Below are 16,023 nucleotides of genomic sequence, written 5' to 3'. Positions count from 1 at the left end.
GAAGAAATTAAGGAGACAGAGGCAGGTACGGGCCTCATCTTGGACTGCCCAGAGATGGGGGTCCAGGAAAGGCGGCAGTTGAGGGTGACACCAAGATACTTGAGAGTTTGGGGTGAGGTTGATGGGGTGGCAATATATGGTTAGGTAAAAATCTAGGAGACGGAAGATAGGGGTGGTGTTCCCTACCATGATTGCCTGGGTTTTGGAAGGATTGATCATGAGCAACCACTGGTTGCATCAAGCGGTGAATTGGTCAAGGTGGGATTGAAGAAGGCATTGGGAGCATTGGAGGGTGAGGCCGAGGGCAAGGAAGGCAGTCTCATCAGCAAATTGGAGAAGTTGGATGGGGTGGGGTGGTGGCATGTTCGCCTTATAGAGGAGGTAAAGAAGAGGAGAGATGATGGAGCCCTGGGTCAAACTGGCGAAAGGGTAGAAGGTATAAGAGTCAGTATTGTGGATGGTGACATAGGAGGGTGGTGGGAGACGAAGGAGGCGACCAGACAGGCATAACTGATGGGAAGGGTGAAGGTTTGGAGCTTGAAAAGGAGACCAGAATGCCAGACATGGTAGTACGCAAGTTTAAGGTCAAGGAACATGAAGATGCTGGAGCGATGGGAATTTAGTTGGCTGTCGAGGAGGTGCGAATGCCAGACACGGTTGTACGCACGTTTGAGGTCAAGGGACATGAAGACGGTGGAGCGATGGGAATTTAGTTGACCGGAGAGGAGGTGGGTTGGATGGAGGAGGAGGTCATCAACAGAGAAGGAGGGTTGGAAGCCACATTGGATAGAGGGAAGGAGACAATGCAGGTGGAAGTGCTGGTGAATTCTTCAGGTGAAGATGGACTCCAAGACATTGCTGAAGATTGAGGGGATGGTAGGAGGACCCATCAGTGGGTGGTTTGGTGGGATTGACGAACATCAGGATCCGGGAGGTTTTCCACAGGTCGCAGTAGTAGCCGGTCATGAGGACCACATTATAGAGCACAGCCAGGATGGTGAGGAAAGATACGGGTGCCTCATGGAGATTGTGGTAGGTGACAGGGTCGTGACCAGGAATGGTGTAACGTTTAGTGTGAAGTGTGGCTATGGTGTCTTGTGTGGTGATGAGAATGTTAAGAGGTGTGTGTGGGATGTGGTCCAAGTACTAGAAGCTAAGGGCATGCGGGGGACCAGAGGTGTCAGTACAATCACAGACATCTGGGAAGAGGGAGTAATCAAACATGGGATCATCAGGAATAGTAAGGATATTGGACAGGTAGGAAGCAAAATGATTGGCCTTACTGAGGTTGTCAGGAAAAGGTTGATCATCATGGAGGAGGGGATAATGCGGGGAGGGATTAGATCCAGTAAGGCGATGGAAGGCTGACCAGTTCTTGGGTGAGATGATAGGGAGAGTATCACTTAGGTGGGTGCTGGTGCCAGTCCCAGCGTTTTCTGGTAGTGAGCAAATTTCAGATCCCACTGTATAGTTGCCGGTGGCGATGGAGTGTGTCCCAGTCCCATGTGTGGAGAAAGTCGTGGTAGAGATGGCAGGATTCATGAAGGAGAAGGATGGCCTGTGGGGGTTAAGTGGGGCAGTGCAGGTGAATGAAGGTAGTGGGGAAATGAGCTTCAACAGCCTCAGACAGGGTTTGGTGGAGAAAGCAGGTGGCATGGGTGACATCATCAGGATGCTGGAAGGCCAGAGGGTGGTCATCAAACCGGGTATCTAGGGTCGCCCGGTAGGCATTCTATTTAGCACGAGAGTAGTCGTGGACGAACTTTTGGGGAGGGTCGGTGCATGGAGCGAGGCGTGGGTTCCACCCATCTGTCACGATAAGGACAGGCAAATGCTACCAATAGGGTCGAGAACATCCGCTGTAAGGCCAGGACTATGTTGGGAGTGGTACTGGATTCGGGGAAGGTGTGGTGGGGGATGGGAAGGAAATCACCTTGAAGTGAGGTGAGGAACTGATGCCACCATCCTAGCTCGGCGGTGGTACAACTGCGGATGTTTAGGTTGGCGGCAACCACGTAGGAGGAGAAGGTGCAGTCAATGTGGGAAAGGATGTTAAATGGTATGGGGCCAGTGGCACAGACATAGATGGTGGCACAGCTTATGGCGAGGCCAGGGAAAAAGAAGCTGAGGTTAAAATGTTCAGTGGGGTCATGAAGGAGGATTTGGAGCCAAACAGGGACCTGGCGTAGGTGGCTGATGGCAACTCTTCCACGTGCAATCAGGAAGGGATTATCGGAGCAGTGAATGAAGTAGGGCGAAGTGCTTATGATACGCGGGGGCTGGAGAAAAGTTTTATTGATGAGGAAGGCATCCACGTAGTGGGTCAGGAGGGTGTGCATGAGGAGATCGTTGTTGGTAGCTAGAGAATGGATGTTACTGAACAAGATACGATGCTGCCACGACATGGCTAGGATGTTGAGATGGGAGACCGGCTTGGGGAAATAACACAGCTCGCTACGTATTGCTGACAGGGGCATAGTGAGGATAAGATTAGCATAATTGCTGCACGCATTCAATCAATCCATCTTCCCGCACCCCATGTGCGAATCGAGCAGGAAAAAGCCTTAATAACAGGTACAATGGGACGTACCCCCTGCCATGCATCTCACAGTCATTTGCAGAGTATAACTGTTGATTTTACTTATGGTCGTAGTTATTGTGCTAGTTCAGAATTAACTAACCCACTGCAAGAATTTCCAAAAGTTTGCATTGAAAACTTGGAGTAGCTATGAGTTTGCATTTGGTACATGTTAGCTCTTATGTTTCTGTATACGGAAAGCAGATAATATAGTGAAGTAGAAGGATCACCAATACACAGACAGGAAAGAAAATACCAACACCAAGAGGGAGCTGTGCATTATAAACGAAAGACGACAGGTGTGTTTCTATGTCTGAAAGATGATGTCTTTTCAGATTGCGTCACAGTCGCATAAGGGTGGTGCTAGTAGCTTCAGTTACCTCTGCTATTGGGTGTGCTGAATTGATGTTAGTCAAGAATGCCTTCCAAAAATGGTTCAAATGGCTGTAAGCACTATAGGACTTAACATCTGAGGCCATCAGTCCCCTAGACTCAGAACTACTTAAATCTAACGAACCTAAGGACATCACACACATCCATTCCCGAGGCAGGATTCGAACCTGCGACCATAGCAGCAGTGCGGTTCTGGACTTAAGCGCCTGGAACCGCTCGGCCGCAGCGGCCAACAACAATGCCTTTAAGGAGACAAAGATGCCATTATCAATGTCTCACTGAGTTTCAATGGGGCTGTATTATAGGGCTACGCAAAGCTGGATGTTCTGTCTGTGATACTGCAAAAAGACTAAGCTGGAAAGTACTCACTGTACATTATTGCTGTCAGCAGTGGTCACAAAAATGTAGTCACAAGAAAAATGAGCTCCAGACAGGCACATTGGCACTTTCAAGGGGGATGACCATCGTGTTTGGCGTACGGTTATGGCGCAGCGTATTGCGTCTGCCCCAGGAGTGTAAGCAGCAGTTGGCACTATAGTGACACAACTAACTGTTAGAAACCAGTTGCCTCAAGAACAGCTCCGAGCCAGGCGCCTTGTAATCTGCACTCCACTGAACCCAAACCAGCGCCATTAGTGTCAAGCAAGAGCTCATTGGATGGCAGGGTGCAGTTTGCTGTGTTTCCTCATGAGAGCTTCTTGTGTCGGTCGGTGCCAGTGATGGCCGTGTGTTGTTTAGGACTTGGCCAGCTGACGACCTGCAACCAACCTGTCAGTGTGGTAGGCACAATAGACCTATACTTGGAGCTATTGTCTGGAGTGCGACTTCGTATCACAGCAGGAGCACTCTCGTGGTTATCCCACGCATTCCGGCCGCAAATTTGTATGTAAGTCCGGTGATTCGATCTGTTGTGGTGCCATTCATGAAGAACATTCCAGTGGGTGTTTTCCAACAGGATAACACTCGACCGCATACAGCTATTGTAGCTCAATACACTCTTCAGAGAATCGACATGTTGCTTTAGCGTGCTCCACCACCGATCTGTCTGATCGAGCACATATGAGACATTATCGGACGACAGATCCAGTGCTATCCACATCCAGCATTAACCATACCGTTATTGACCGACCCAGTGCAACAGACATGGAACTCCACCCCACAAACTGACACCTGAGACCTGCACAACACAATGCATCTAAGTTTTCATGGTTTCAGTCAACATTTTGGAACTTACACTGGTTAATAGTGTACTATCCCTTTGATTTGCGACAGCTTATCTTGCACTTAAATTAACCTATGACCTTGCAGTGTTAATCACTGAAATATGTTACCAAAGCAAGTTTCGCCAAGAAATTTCATTACTCCACAGTAATTATTATTTGTTGGTGCGATTTTTTCTTCTGTCAGTGTATTTGACACTCTCTCTGTTCAACATCTGGACTCAATAAATGGACATAGATGGTTAATTTACAGCCTTTCCCAATCGTACTTCACGATATCTTCTCGCTTGCAGAAGGATGTGCAAAGTATATTCACGTAAAAGCTTGAAAATTTACAGCAGTTTCCCCCTACAAAACATACACTATGTGCTCAAAAGTATCCGGAAACATGGCTGAAAATGACTTACAAGTTCGTGGCGCCCTCCATCGGTAATGCTGGAATTAAGTACAGTGTTGACCCACCTTTAGCCTTGATCACAGCTTCCACTATTGCAGGCATAGGTTCAATCAGGTGCTGGAAGGTTTTTTCGGGAATGACAGCCCATTCTTCACGGGGTGCTGCACTGAGGAGAGGTATTGATGTCAGTCAGTGAGGCCTGACACGAAGTTGCCATCCAAAATATCCCAAAGGTGTTCTATAGGATTCAGGTCAAGACTCTGTGCAGGCCAGTCCTTTAGAGGGATGTTATTGTCGTGTAACCACTCCCCCACAGGCCGTGCATTACGAATAGGTGTTCGATTGTGTTGAAAGGTGCAATCGCCACCCCCGACTTGATCTTCAACAGTGTGAGCAAGAAGGTGGGTAAAACATCAATGTAGGTCCGTGCTGTGATAGTGCAACACAAAACAACAAGGGGTGCAAGCCTCCTCCATGAAAAACACGACCACTCCATAACACCACCACCTCCGAAGATTACTGTTGGCATTACATACGCTAGCAGATGACGTTCACCGGACATTCGCCATACCCGCACGCTGTTCATTGGATCGCCAGATTGTGTACCGTGATTCGTCACTCCACACAACGTTTTTCCACTGTTCAATCGTCCAATGTTTACTCTCCTTACACCGAGCGGGGCGTCGTTTGACATTTACCGGTGTGATGTGTGGGTTATGAACAGCTGCTCGACCATGAAATCCATGTTTTCTCACCTGCTGCCTGACTTTCATAGTACTTGCAGTGGATCCTGATGCAGTTTCGAATTCCTGTGTGACAGTCAGGATAGATGTCTGCCTACCACACATAACGATCCTCTCCAGTTGACGGCGGTCTCTGCGAGTCAACAGACGAGGTCGGTCTGTACGCATTTGTGCTGCATATGTTACTTCTAGTTTCCACTCCACTATCACATCGGAAACAGTGCACCTAGGTATGTTTAGGAGTGGGGAAATTTCGCATACAGACGTATGACACAGGTGATACCCAATCACTTGACCATGTTCAAAGTCTGTGAATTCTTGACCATGTTCAAAGTCTGTGAGTTCCGCGGAGCGTCCCATTCTACTCTCTCATGATGTCATTGATATGGAGTACCTGGCAGTAGGTAGCTGCACAATGCAGCACACAGCTGGTTAATGTGGTGAACAGTATCTGTGGATCTGAATGCCTATACCAGTTTCTTTGGGGCCTGAGTGCATAAAAACCATCATAAAAATTAGAAATCTAGATTCCAGATTAGTATTATTTTGTCAAATAAAGGGCGCTCAGCCCAATCATGTCGATTTGTCATTCCACTCCCAGCATCATTGTACATACATTTATCCATTTGCTGCCATGGATTAAGTAGCTAGAATTGTCTGTGATTGCTGTGTGTTTTCGTACTAAGAAAAACCCGGCTTTCCGTTCCAATCTATCACGTAGTCTTTTGGCAATCTGCACAGCACTCAGAATGGGCCTGTATGTGGTTGGTAGAAATCAGACACGTGTTCTTCAGACGATAGTTTCGTTGTTTTGTCTGTCAGTAGCTCAGCAGAGTGGGAGGGGAACAGCAGAGAGGAGCTTAAACAAGTGTCTAGGCATATGAAGATAAAGTGGGCCTGGTTGTGAGAGTAAGTGGCGTAGCTATTGAAATGGAAGACGGAGCAGCAGCAAGGGAGATCTGCTGGATTGTGTGGGGATGTTGCAGTGGGTGGATATTCTGCAGAACAATGGTCAGGAACCAGATGTCTTCAGCTGTAGGGGGAGGGTGGAGGAAATTGATGGGATGGTCAATGTGGTGAATGGGGACAGTGAGCTCAGGATTGATGAGAGGGGGTTTGGCTTTGCATTTGGAGGAGTGGGTGGGATGGAATTCGTAGCAGGTGTTGCAGGAAGGACGAGGCCAAGGTTAGGACATTGTTTAAGGTAGTGGGAGGCACTCCACGAGGTAATGGTGGATGCGGGGCAAGTAGAGGCGTAAATGATGGTGCTAGTGGGTGTGTCCATGATGGAATAAGTTGTCCACTGGCAATAGCAGTCACTGAAATGGGGAAATAGACAAATATGGAGGGTGGCTGTGACAAGGACAGGGGGACGCCGGCGGCGGCGGTGGTGGTGGGGAGCACCGGGCGGCAGCCGGCAGACAGATAGCAAAGGCACCTTGAGAGTAGCCCGGGTGGCATAATCCTCCGATTTGGAAGTGAGGGGATCCAACCCTCGAGATGTTAATTTTATTCCCTTACTGAATTCATTCCCCCCTGGTGATAGACGCGTAAAGCCCAAATAAGAGAAGAGAAAAAAAAACACATTATGGGAAGGTAACAAACGATACAAAAAGGCAATAAAACGGTGACTTTCTTAAAAACGGTAAAGTGGCGGAAAAGTTGCAGAAGTTAAAACAGAGAAAATATGGGGTTGATGACGCTAATGAAGGCATACAGAAAGTACAGAGGCAAAATTTAAAAAACATGGCGACGGTGTGTTTTCTGTTTGCAACAACCATGCGTGTGAGCCCACTGGTGACTGTTTCAACAAACCTAATCGTAGTTCTCCTATCAACACCACCAAGGAACTAAGCCTCGCTACACCTGCTGTGACATCACAGCTCTGCGACTGAGCTCAGAAACTAGCACTGAAGTAGCGGAAGGGAATGCACATTCGCTATTTGACTAATGATAGAAGTAACGAAAACAATGAAACCCTCAACTAAGAGAGTACTGCATACTGTATCACCTAGATTATAAATGATGAACTGTGGCGTAACACGATCGAGTGAAAAAGATTTATATAAATATTGGATCCTGTATCTTCAAAGGCAGTTCATATAGTCACCACTACCTACTTTTTAGAATTTTAAGCACTTATAGCGTCACCTTGCTGCTGATTAGATCTTACAATTATGTAACCAACGCAATATTTCGGCTACCTAAGGAATAATGTTTTTCCTCGAATTAAAAAAAAAAAAAAAAAAAAAAAAAGAAAGAACACTAGGTCCTTCAAAATTCGCCTACAAATAATATAAATCATTTATCCTATTTTTTCAGTCACCACTACCTACTTTTTATGCGATGTAAAATTTTAAGCACTTACAGCATTGCCTTGCTGCATATTCGATTTTATAATTAAGTAACCTTCCACATGATAGTTTAGACTACATAATTAATAATAATTTTCCTTGATTGTTAATAAAATTACACTAGGACCTTAAAAATTCACCGCAAATAATGTAAATCATTTATTAAAAGATTTTTCATTTAATAACTTATGAAAAAGGGGCATGTGATACTTAACAAGCTTCACTATAATAAGGAAATTTCCAGAAAACATTTATTTCACAATTTTTTGTGACAAGGAGTCAGATGTCAAGACTTTTTCATTCTTTTATAAATACTTACATCTTTTGTCACACACACATCACTTTTTCGTTTTACAAAGTTGTTTAGTAAAATATTTGCACTGCAAGTCAATATACAATGTATGATAGATTCAAGAGTGTGACCTTTTAAACAATGGAAACCAAGAAGTAAGTCTTTTGGCACATTAATGGCTGCTTCTTTCACAAGCACATTTCTTTGATTTACTTGTTGCAGGAACAAATTTTTCCTTTTCTTTAAGAATTTTTTATAGTGTTAAGTATACATAGGAAACACATGTGACTACATCACTGCTAGGGTATGTTAAACCTCCCCTGTCATTTGCCATTATCAAATCATCTGCTTGTCTTGTTTCTTCGGATGTTACAAACCCTTCACAATATGGACAATTTATTTTAGATGCACTTGGTGTGAGCAATATAATGGAGTAATGGCCAAGTGTTTTCCTCTATTTCATCAACATCACTATCATCAACTACTACATTTAATAGCTCTGGGTTGTCGATATCTTGAAAGCCTGGGATTCTACAACAAGCAGCATCAACATAATTAGGTCTTACAACAAAATCACCAAACACTTTGGACTTCAATACAAGAGGAAACATACTCTGGGCGCTTAATTTTCCTTGTTCCAAATACCTGCCTTAGCGATACATGGTAACTTCCCCCATTAAGTTGGCGGTACTTCCCAAACCTGTCCTTCAAACTGTCTGTCTGTATTTTCCCAAAGAGCAAATATGTTCTCTTCTTCTCACACAGCCAGTATTCACTAAAATCAATAAAGGCTGCAGTAGTATGTTTGAGAGCAAAGTGTGTTTCTCTGGTCAATTTCTTTCCTCCATTGCAATCTTCCCATGAACACAACCACGAGAGAAAGTTTCTCAAAAAGTCATGAATATGTTTTGAATTGAGAGTAATCTGTTCTTGGTAAACATTTCTTAGCCTTTTACCCTTCATCAGCGTTTCAACATTTAATATCAAACCACTGACTTATTATTTTTACAAATGTGGCAGTACTCTCCCAGTTTTCAAATTCTTTCTTGCACCTAGATGTTGCATTGCAACAACTGTCGTGTTATTAAAAATACACAATGCTAATTTCACATTTTGCCATTCAAAAGAATTTGGATATGGTGACTTAAGTGTTAAAGTGCTGCCATACTGCAATAGTTCACCTTTTTCTAGTAAATGTAGTTCCTTCAGTGCTGTAACAGAAGCAAGACCTCCCTTCAAGCTATCACTAAAAGAAGGAAAGCACAAAATTTGGTCCTTTTCGTTACCCCAGTTGTTCCGTTTACATTTTAAAATGTGTACAGTATCTACAAAATAATAAATTGGGCGGTCTGCAGAAGTCTGCTCAGGATGAACCTATTTTATCTGTACACTAGGAGGGGGAGGGGGGGGGGGAAGAAAAGTATGAAATAGCTTTCTTATTAATAGCATTATTGTCAGCTACTACTATTACCTGAAATCCCACTGCTTCTAGTTTAATTGAATTGTGTGAACTGTACACTGAATCCATACTCTGGATCATAAAAACATAAGCACTAGTTGCACTCAAAACCACATCTGTGCAAAAAGCACCACCTACAACATTGCCACCTTTATAGGCAAGTTGTGACTTTAAATAAATCTCATCCATCAACAGGACAGTTTTATCATTCACAGATAAAGCACCAACTTTTTGTGGTATGTAACTGAGAAACTGCTCACTCTGATGCTCAATGATTGGGTTAGTTGGAAGTTTACTGCAAAGTTTTGACAAAGTACTGGGACTTGGAATGGAAAAATTATGAGCACTCATCAAAAACCAATATGCATGTGGCCTGATAGAATAAGCTAATGACCATAAAATCATTGAAACACTTCCGTACCTAATCTCTGTTGGACTATTAAATCTTGGAAATGAAACTTGTTCCTTCAAAAATTTAATTTTATGCTCACTTTCTGGTAATTTTTCTTACAAGTTTTCCAAAATGTTTTCAATGCAAGACAAACTTGCCTCAAATGGAGCCTCGTTTATATGAAACATCATATACAACTCTTTCAAAATATTGCTAACTGTACCAGTATCACTTACTTGGTTTGATAATTTAATCTTACCAGCACAATTTAGCTCAGCTTCCTTCACAAATGCACTTAACACTAAATCACTATTTATAACGACATGACACACAACACTTAGATAAGGAGCATCCTTTAACACCCGTGACCCAGTCACTGTGCTTTTCACAATCAGATAATTTTGATTTAAAATCTTCTAAACTAGGAAATGAACTCTTCTCCATCATTTTTTGTGTGATTCCACACTCTGCTCAATGACTTTCTCAAGTGCTTGGTTCCCCAAACGTTCGCGACCCTCTGGATCTTCTGGAGCTGGTGCTTGTTTTGAAGATAAATACGTAGGCCATCCTGGCAACTTTGATGGTACAGCATCCGCAAATAGAGAGAGAGTCGTATAGCAATGTTTATTGATCTTAGATATTTAACAATATCGTAAGAAAATTAAGGAACCTGTACTTTAATCTGTAAACTGATTACAAGTACCCTTTACGATAAATTTTCACGAACGTTTCTTTAAACGTGGGCGGTCCAAAAGTGCTGTAAAGAGTTTGCCAGTTTTGGGTCGTAAGCACTGGTAATTTTCTCAATGTCGTCTGCAGTGAAATGTAGTTCACATATCTGAAAAGAAGCATATATTTCACTGTTAACGTAAAGGCAGAATGTAAACCGACAAACGAAATCTAACTGAGGACTGCATAAAGTGAGCTTAAAAGTATAATGCTTCGTTATAGATAGGCTATTGATTTGAATTTTCAGTTCTGTGACATAACAGTATTAAAAAGGGTAACAATATAGAAATAAAGTTAAATTACAGATACTTACAACAAACTGTTTACTGGGTTCCCAGTCTTTCCTATGAACTGCAGCGATCCGTTTCAATCTTAATGCTTCATCAGACGGGAATGAAAAGACGCTAACTTTTAAACCGTTGTCGTAGTTTCCCCTACAATAGGGCATACAGCACTTGCGTGGCATTTTGAGCAGATGCTCAATAACAATCCGAATCGCATATGACAGTGAGAACAAGATTTCCGCCACAAATGTTACGAAAACAATGCCATGCTTTCAGTCATTGCTACGAAAACAAACCAATGCAGTGACCACGCTTCCAAACATGAAACACCGCTTCTACCACAGATAGCACTGCTCAACCGCAGAACGCTAACATCACAGCTCCCACAGAATTGTGTGCGTAAGCTTTGTTTTTAGGTGTAGTTGCTCCAATCCGACTCGTTTTCGGCCAGTTACGAATTGCAGACGGAGCTAAAATGATCGCCATATTTTCTGAGGTGGCGTCTCGCAGTGACATCTGTTGGCAGCGCCCAGCAACACTGAAGTATTCAAGCGCTGCTTATTTTACTTTACAAGTTCAGCACGAAAATATTGAGAGTAAGAAACAATTCCGTAGTTATATCAAGTATTTATTTTGATACTGCTAATAAAATAGCAATAACCACCCTCGCCCTTGGTTTGTCTGTGAAGAATATATTTCATACCCACAAAATTTCTTGGTAAGGTATTCTTTAGATATGGTAACTATCTGCTGTTTGTTAAGGGAGCTTGTCTATACTTAACTTTAATGAATCCAATTTTTGTAAGGTACGGATTGTATATTCCGTCCCTATATAAAAAGCCTAAATTGAGTATCGGTATCTATTCAGTGCTTTACTATACGTGAAATATATCTTCTTCTTCTTCCAACATTTCTCTTATCAACTGCAAAATGGTTTGCTAGTGCGTTATGGGGCCTGACGTATTTGTATATATCCCTGTCTCCCCCAGTAATTCCCAAAAAGCAACTCCTCAAGCTAAGGGTCAAATCGGGTAGACTGGTAGTATTTCCAAACTTCGACTTTCGAAGAAGTCGGAAACTTAGCCTTCCCTCGCTCCAGTATTTAAATTACAGTAAGCTTTTCTTTCGTCGACGGCGCACAGCTTTGGAAATCCAGGCAAGTAGATCCTATTTAGTAATGGGCTTTGTGGTATTGTGAGTTCTAAGGGACGAAAAGCGGAACACAAAATTGTTAGAGAGAAAACAGGAAATGTAATGTACATTCGGATTCTGGGATGCAAACAGGATGATCGGTTAAAATGATTGTGGCTAGAATATCGTATTTTCCCATAGAATATAAATGTATAGGATCTGTTTAGACTGTGACGTATGTACTAAAGCTGCACGTGTAGTGTTGTACTCATGAACGTTATAAACGGCAGATTTAGTTTCATAGCTGTGTTGTATGCAACTTACTACTGTTGTAGTGGCATTCGTCATATGCATTCCTGAACAAAAAACAACAACTGATTAATTTTACTAAAATTACCACACGATCTACAATAAACAACACTATATTAAGCTTCACACAAAATCGTTAACTCACTGAAACGAATTCCACTACAAACACAGCCGACACTCGAACAATTCTGGATAATGAGCAAAAGCAAACTGAGCCCATTACACCACACAAACGAAAACCCTGAACACACCACAAGAGAGCACAACAAACCACAACACGACGACATCTACAAACACGCCACACTCACAAGGCAAACTCTGCGCCATCATGACGTCACACGACAACACCCGTACGTCACGGGTCAAAGCCGACGCGTGGGATCGGACACTTCTGTCGTCCCCTCTCAGATTATATTAGTGAATTATATAAGAAAACTTTTGTGGTTGTTGTTGAACGCTTTTGTGAACCTTTGGCAGACTTAGTGATAAACAATTGTTATGTTTTCTTCTAAATTTTCATTAAAATAACCTCATGGCTGGCAGACAGCTATGGTGGTGCAGGGTCATTCATTATATACAACATTCCACATAGAATGAGCAAGAGCTGCACATGCAATGCAAATAGAGCAAAACATACATTCAGATTACTTTTATTGTTGTCATTGTCAGCAGCAGTGGGAAGTACGTCAGTGGGGATGGTGGATAGAGCAACAGTTGCCTCTCGCCTTCCTGTGCATCGTACTGCAGCTGAGAAAGCTGTGTGGTGCCTAAAAATCAGTCATTATAGTGGGCACATAGGTGTCAAGAAAGAACGGCAGTTGTCTGACTCTTAGTCACTCCCACAATCACAGTTACTTTAATCAAGGCGTAGTGTGGTTGTGAAAAAATCAGTTCATGCTGAAATTTGATCTGCACTATCAATACAAGACAGAAATATAACTTTTGTGTAAACTTTGCACCCTTAACTAAGATTTAACAAAGTTATGTACTATGGTATGAAGATATTTGAGAAGCTCCCATCTAACATACAACAAGAAATTAGTTATCTCAGGAAATTCAAAGGAAAATTTAAAAAATACGTCAGTAGTGACTCCTTCCATTGATTATCTTAGTGCAAGGATTTCATTCCTTCTTTAGGTGGATGGCAGGTAGTGTGTTGTAAACTGTCCTATGTAATTACATATGTAGGTTACTGTTTTTTCTAAAAAATACTTGATTAATGAACTAAATATCAAGTTTCTTATAAGGCATCCTGAAGCTAACTAATGTAGCTGAAGTAGCAGCAGCTTTCTTTCTAATTCACTAGAACACATTTAACTGGCATAAAAAGAACTAGCATTAAGCAGTATTGTGATAGTTTCTTGTTAATATAGTGTACAGCTTAAGCAATGTTTGTTTGTCTTTTCTTAATGTTTACCTTCACTTACTCCCTGTAGGTTCACCTCCTTGGCGGTAGAGTAGAAGAAATTTCTATTATTTTTCACCTTCTTGGTGGGATGTACAGAATATGATGAATGAGTAGAATAAATTTCTATTCTTTTGAAATTGTGATGGTTTATTTATGTCAAGAAATGTTAGTAAATGTATATAATGTGAAGGTGATATTAGAACATGTACCTATATAATGAGTGTCGGTAAATCCCTAGCATCACTATCTTCAGCTGTCCAGTTGCAGTGTGAATGCAATACATGATCAGATTAGCTGATTAAATGTGCCACCATTTAACAACTTAGTATGTAGTTAAATGTGGGAGTTTTTTGAAAATTATTTGCACCTAATTGGCCACAGAGTGGTGTATTCTACATACAAAATTCATATTGCTGATCAGTACATACATAATTCTTTTCTATTTTGACATGTATTGATGTTATTCTAATTTGACATCTAATGATGTTATTCTACTCACGTTTGTTCTTTCCGTTACTGCCAGATTCTATCTTAAAATATGCAATAATTCATTCAATATATCTTTGATGTATTTTCAGAAACACATTGCAAATCCAGTACCACAACAGAGTGACTACAGGATTGCACAACCAAACGTTCTCTGCCAACACCCTATATTTTCTGTGATGGTTACTAGGGATAGGCAACAGCCAGTACCCAGGATCATTATTTTTATTTTACCATCTCTGTCAAATTAATGTGTCTGGTAATATATTAATAATGTTATATCACTGTGTGTAGTAGTATCATAGATAAACTTCAAGAAAATGAAATGGTTTACATTCCACTGTGAAAACCCATGTCATAAAATGTTTATTGACGTGGATGACACGTGTATCTCTTGTGTTGGAGTTACTGTTGCAGTGAATGTGATTTTTTTAGTATGACATGTTAAAAATAACAGCAGTAAAATAAATTTGTTTATTGCAAAAGGAGTTATCGGTATGTCTTTTACATATGTTGTATTGTCCCATCTTATACATGTGTTGTTCACAATCCCTGCTCCCGTCCCCACCCACAGAAAGTAATTACAGAATCATGAATCTGTGTTGTGATTGGTTCTGCATGGAATGTTGTTATAATATATTCAATTATTCAAAATTTGTTTGCTTACTGTGAACTATTAGACATCAGCTGTATTAGGTATATTAGTGACATGTGAAAATTTGTGCCAGAGTGCAACTTGAGCCTCATCAAAGATTCACTGTGTATATGTTTAGAATATGGTATAATGAGCTAATTGTAGCACATTCGGCCAGTGATACACAGCTTCTTATTTGGCATGTGTTCAGTTCTTTTTCTTTGATTCATTCCACGCATCACCTCTCCTCTGCTTGTAACTTCAGATTGATCAGTCTGTGAGAGTACATAATGGGCTATGAAAATGAACACTTATTTACAACAGTTCCTACTAGATAAGTTCAGTTTGGTTTGACCTTGTGGATGTGACATGATCTCGAATAAAACAAGTAGAAGTAGTAACAGTTATGACCAGTGCTTGATTTATAAAAAAGAAGAGGTACCAGTACTGTGACTTGTCAGAGGTATCAGTATGGCATACCATCACAAATCCAGCACTGGTTATAACAACCAAAGCAGTTGTTTGGTTTAGAATAGTGATGCCAGTAACTGTAACTGAATTGCTTCGTCTTGTCACAGCAATAAAAAATGAAGATATGTGTTCGACAGTTTTATGAAAAGGATAGTTGCTACCCACCATATAGTGGAGTCGCTGATTCGCAGATAGGCACAACAAAAAGACTGTCAAACACAGCTTTCAGCTAAACAGGTCTTCATTAGATTTAAACAGCACACAACACACAAACACAACATTCGCAGACGCGGCCACAGTCTCTGGCTGCCAAGGGAAGACTTTGAGAGTGTTGCACTGCTGCTCACATTCTGGCCTTGGCAGCCAGACTCTGTGGTCAGGTATGTGTGTTTGTGTTTACGCACACTGCCGCTGCCACTCAAAGAAACTGATAAACAAAATAGGTCTTATGAATTTTTGTGTGGTGGAGGGGTTGGAGGCAGAGGGGAAAGTTTGCACTGCTCACATGCAAAAATCTTAGTATGTGTTAATTAAGAAATCCCAACCTAATCATGGATCTGCCACTATAGATTTAGCATTGCGTTAACATACCAGAATTAAACAATAATTTGAAAGTGATGAATGAAATGAGAATATTTTGTGATTGGCTCTGTATGGGATCTGAACCCTGTCACATTCATCTTTTTTTGTTGTAATGTATTTGGTTACACTGATGCAAAACTTCAGAAAGAATACATGAAGAGG

At 41.7% G+C, this 16,023-nt stretch overlaps 1 long non-coding RNA gene across 1 annotated transcript in view; it reads right to left on the bottom strand.

The window, feature by feature from the left end:
- The window catches only part of LOC126213250 (uncharacterized), a 124,335-nt gene extending 113,023 nt beyond the window's left edge, over positions 1-11,312 (bottom strand). Inside the window, exons 1-2 of the long non-coding RNA XR_007541124.1 lie at positions 10,870-11,312; positions 9,571-10,665 (exon numbers count right to left, since the gene is read on the bottom strand). This is a non-coding gene — a long non-coding RNA (uncharacterized LOC126213250). The remainder of the gene's footprint in view (positions 1-9,570; positions 10,666-10,869) is intronic.
- Between the last annotated feature and the right edge of the window lie 4,711 nt (positions 11,313-16,023).

Source organism: Schistocerca nitens, chromosome 11 (genome assembly GCF_023898315.1).
Source record: "Schistocerca nitens isolate TAMUIC-IGC-003100 chromosome 11, iqSchNite1.1, whole genome shotgun sequence".
In the NCBI taxonomy this organism is placed as follows: Eukaryota; Metazoa; Arthropoda; class Insecta; order Orthoptera; family Acrididae; genus Schistocerca; species Schistocerca nitens.
Note: the sequence above shows the minus strand (reverse complement) of the source record. Positions and strands in the feature narration are given on the sequence as shown.